The sequence below is a fragment of the Pinus tabuliformis genome, chromosome 5_1 (assembly GCF_031772625.1).
Source record: "Pinus tabuliformis cultivar Carrire ecotype Pingquan chromosome 5_1, CPIR1, whole genome shotgun sequence".
Lineage (NCBI taxonomy): Eukaryota > Viridiplantae > Streptophyta > Pinopsida > Pinales > Pinaceae > Pinus > Pinus tabuliformis.
The window spans coordinates 710875329-710880213 of NC_142305.1; positions in this window are offsets into that span (position 1 = coordinate 710875329).

Here is a 4885-nt window from a genome sequence, read left to right on the forward strand (position 1 = left end):
ATGGAAAACTCATATCAGTAAGAAAGTACTCTTGTATCAGTAATAAAATTTCCCAAATCAGTGTTACTGGCTGGCTTTGGAGAGGGAATCCTAATGAATATTATATATGTAATTACATCAACAAATATGCATAAAGGCATTTCCTCATTTATAGGAAGATGAAGCCTTACCAATAAAGGAGTTGTTCGAAACCCTTTTATTCTTACCATCAAACCGAAAGAAAGGAGTCATTAGAATGCCTTTTATATTCTTACCGTCAAACCGAAAAGAAAGGAGTCATTATCAGACTTACCTCAGAGAGAAAGGAGTCATTATCAGACTGACCTCATAAATCCAGGATGTCACCAAAAGCCTCCCAAGGGTCTCCCACACCATCCAACCATCTCCTAACCTTCCATCCAACCTCCAACATCCTTAATTCACCTACCACATCACCAAAGGAAATTAGTTTGCATACTTGATTTTGCATGAAAAAGACAAAAAGACAAAAACAAATTTATTTCAGTCCCTTTACTTGCACATTAGTGATGTTTGATGCTTCTTACTTCCATGCTTAGATAGTAACATTTGGTTCATGATAATTTAGCATTATTGCAAAGCATAGTTTCTTGGCAGTTAATTAGGAAATGGTGTGATTTAGCATTGAATTTTTGTCTCTTTCCTTGTACTTTCTTTCTTGCAATAGGTTAAGGTTCCATTTCAAACATTTCATTTTCTGCAATTAGTTTAGGATTTGACTTCAGTACATGCACTCCATTACATCATGACAGCAAAGGAAGGACACATTGTATGCTGCACATATAGTGTCGACACCTCTTAAGTTTGTACGAACCCCGAGTTGATAATTAAAGTCGGTAGCCTTGGGAGTTGCAGCATTCTTGTTGCAATACCAAGGCTCATCAATGTGGACATTTACTTGGTAAACGAGCTCCTTGGTGAATCACCAGGTGACAAGGGCATTCATCTATTGGTTGAATTATGTGGTTTTATTTGGTTGGTGGGCCGACCAACCATAGGCTAACACGTGGCCCTATCGGAGGCTGCCACATGGTAGCCCGGGAGGGCCACCAAAAACTTTGTGTTTAGTCCAGGACAAAGGCAACGGGGTTTCAAACCCACGACCTACCAACACACAACAACATTCGTTACTAATACACCATCAAGGCGTTTCTTACCCCTATGATCACGCGATATATTTGAATTATGTTGGCGCAGAGTTCGGTGAATGGGCTAGCCAGAGTGGGGCCAGCCACGGTTAATAACCGCTCATGTGATCACCGCGGAGGAGGAGTGGGGGGGCTGGCCGGTGGGGGTGGGTCATTGGCCTTAGCCCCCGGGAACATGGCCTCAATTTTCGAACCTTAAACATTAGCAAGCTTTTTAACTGTCCAATAATTTTTCCCGGTTTTTGGCGAAATTGTCGCTCCGTTAGCATGCTTTGCGGGCAAAATTGTAGGATGATGCTAGATTTTGGGGAATTTGTGGTGCAATTAGCAAAAGATTGGGAAAGGCCATAACTTCTTCAGTTTTTTACCAAATCAGGAGCAGAAAGAGGCTACACAGGCATTTTTGGGCATTCTGGAGCCATTGGAATAGGTTTCAGATCATTATGAGCATTGTAAACTAATGTATTCACATTTTTTAGAATAATAGAGAGGGTCAAGCCATTGGAAACTAGACCAATGAGACATAGCCTAAAAGGGGTGAACTCCTTCATCATGTGCTATTGTGATCTTTTTTATGGTGATGTTTATGTCTATCTATGATTAGTCATCTATATCATATCTTTCATAGCCCTGGTGGCCTCTCTGACATCTCAGGCTTTTGTGGATGGTGTCTCTTCTTGAGGATAGAACCCTGCACATTTTTCTCTATCTTTTCCCAATGCATTCTTTCCTCTTCTTCCTTTCTACCTTCCAACAACCTAATAGCAAAGGTGGACTAGCTTTAGTCCAATCCAATTGATCTTCAATCTTTCCATGGCCTTCTTATACAGGGGTGTCCTTTCCAATGCATTTCTCAATCTCTTAAGAAAGTGGTACTCCCTGATCTGGAGACTGTGTGGCAGGTTATTCCATCTCCTTTGGCATGCTTGTTGGCTCTCAGTCCCAAAAATCTTAAAGTGTTCTCAAAATGGGAGATGGCTTGTTCTTGGGTAGCCAAGTATCTTGGTGCAAGTTGAGCATCATTGGAAAATTATGTTGTGGTTTACTAATAATAGCAATGGAATTTATTTGTTATGCTCTGATGTAGAGGGGCTCTTTCCTCTTTTTTCTACTATTCTCTTCACCTCCTCAACCCTGGCCTCCTCATGACTCATCCATGATGCAAGGGCCATCAACTGCAAGTCCCCCAACTTCGCATTGGGGTCCCACACATTCAAGTTTGTCAAGGCAAGGTTGTGTAGGTAGAATTCAGATAATTTGGCCTTGTCTTCAAGGGTGCTCTTGTCACATAGCTCGATGAATTTCCTATAATCTTGGAATGGCATGGTCCCTTGTTGTGCCAATGTCTTGATTTGAAACTACATCCATTGATCTTTGAGGTATAGTGCATATGATTTGGATGGCAGCCTACATTGAAGTGCCTCCATGGAGAGGCTTGCCATGGTGGCCAATTGGCTCTCCTTTTCTTGCAACTTCCTCCTCAGCCATGTGTTTTCTTCCTGCAATTGTGTTCTTATGGTGTGTTCTCTATCTCTCAATTCACTCAACTCCCTGCCCATCTCTAGGAGTTTTTCTTCCATATGGCCCACATCTTCTACTTTCTTTGACTTAGCAATTTTCATCCATCAATGTGTCCTTCCTCTTTCTTTTTCAAGCTCAAATAAGAGAGGGATTGCAAATTTATGTGGTATTACTCTGCCTCCCTCAATGAACTTGTAGTAGGAGCTCATATTTGGTTGTGGGATAGGCTCCTGCAACTCTGGAAAATATCCCTCAAATGTCTTTGGAGAAGTTGCCCCCTCTTGTACCTGTGGGGTTGCTTCCTTTCCTTCTTTCTACCCCTGTTGTCCTTCCTGTAGCTCTTTCTGTCTTTCCTGTAGCACTGACAATGTTTCCTGTAGCACTGTTTGGGGATCCTGTAGCAGGCCCTTTCCTTTCTGTTGGAGGGTCACAAGTGCCTTGGTTTGCTTAGATGATGTTAACCTGGTGACAGGCTTCCTGACATAGGTGATGGTAGCCTTTAGGGTTTCTTGTGGTGATGTGCCTTCCTCAACCTTCATTCCCAAGGAACCTAGCTCCTCCTGCTTGTTTGGTGATTCTTCAATTATGATGGGAGTTTTTTGTAGGGTGTTTGTGGCTTCCCATTCTTGATCTGGTGCTTCTTCTTATTCTAAAATAGAGGGAAGTCTGCCTCTGCCTTTTCCTCTTAGACTTGATGGGTGTGCTCAAGGCAGCAAGAGCAGTTGCTAATTTGTTGAAAAGTGTGCAACAAGAAATGCTTGTTGAGATTGCAACAAGATGATGGAGCTTAGTGAAAAGAGTCGCCTTCACTAAGTGGGCCCGCAGGCTATTTTTGGCGCAAGTCTATTTTTAGACATATGGATCATGTCTATGGATTGCAGGTTGTTGTTTATGGAGGATTGGTCAAGTTGGGAAAAAATAGATGGACTTCTATTTTTGATCAAAGTGTGAGTGATCTAGTGTGAGTGATCATAGTCTATTTTCTGTCAAAAATAGAAATGTCTATTGTCTCATAATAATATTTGGACTATATTCTTGATCTTATTCTCTTGGAGCACTTCAGTTTGAGCTAAAGTGGTGGCACATGCAGCTGTCAGTAGGAAATCTTTTCTTATGAGTTAGTTGAGTTGTTGCATGCATGACTTCAGTTAGAACTCAATCAGTTGAGTTTGGTGGAGTTTGATTGTGCAGTTGATGGAGTTGTGTTCCAATTTCTTTTTAAACTATTGTTAGTCTAACTGATCAATAGACTAGAGATGAGTTGGGTGAATTAGTTATTACTTAATTCACATGTTATTAACTCATAATACAACTAATGAATACATCAGTTAACTCAGTTGCATGTCAGTGCATGTTCAGTTCAACAGGGACAGGTGGTAGAGAATCAGATTGCTATTAGTTGTGACTATAGTTGTGCACCAGATCTTGCACAATCCAGGATTGATGTATGCCAATGAGTTTGCCCACGTATTTTTCCACATTATAGCTTGTGCTCACGTCCAACAAGTGTGAGTGATTTTTGCAGGTGAAAAAAACTTTGGTAGCCATTCTCATCAGTTCTTGAGCAGGTCTTGAGCAGTGGAATAGATTTTGGGATCAGATCTGAGCGGATTGTGTGTACAGGTGGCTGGTACTGGATTGCTGGTGCATTGTATGGTTGATTCATTATAATTTACAGATAGTGGGTTTTTAGCGAGATGCTCTTCCTAGGAAATACTGTGTTGATTGTGCGATTGATGCTTCTATGTGTGCCTGTGAATGTGTCTGCTTCCTGTATAATTGATGATCAACGTAGAGGAGATTATGTAACAAGTTCCGCTTGTAATTGTTGCTCAGGTTTTCTGTGAATATGTGTTAAATTATTCAAAATTACATATTTTCAGTGGGGCGAGACAAATGGAGGTATCCAACTTTTTCTCAGGTTGGTCTCTACCTTCTTTCTCCTCCCTCTTTTTCTTTTTCTTCTTCTTCTGCTCTTCTTCTTCCTTTTCTTCTTCCCTGTTTTTGTCTTCTCTGCTTCCTTTTCTTCTTCCTTTGTTTTGTCTGTCTCTGCTTCCTCTTTTTCTTCTACTTCTTCTTCATCTCTCTTCCTTTCATATTCTTCCTCTTCATCACTAGAGGTAGGGGTCCACCATGTTCAAGGGCTCGAGCTTCAAGGAAGGCTTCATTGTCCATGTACCTAAATGTGGACCAGAGAA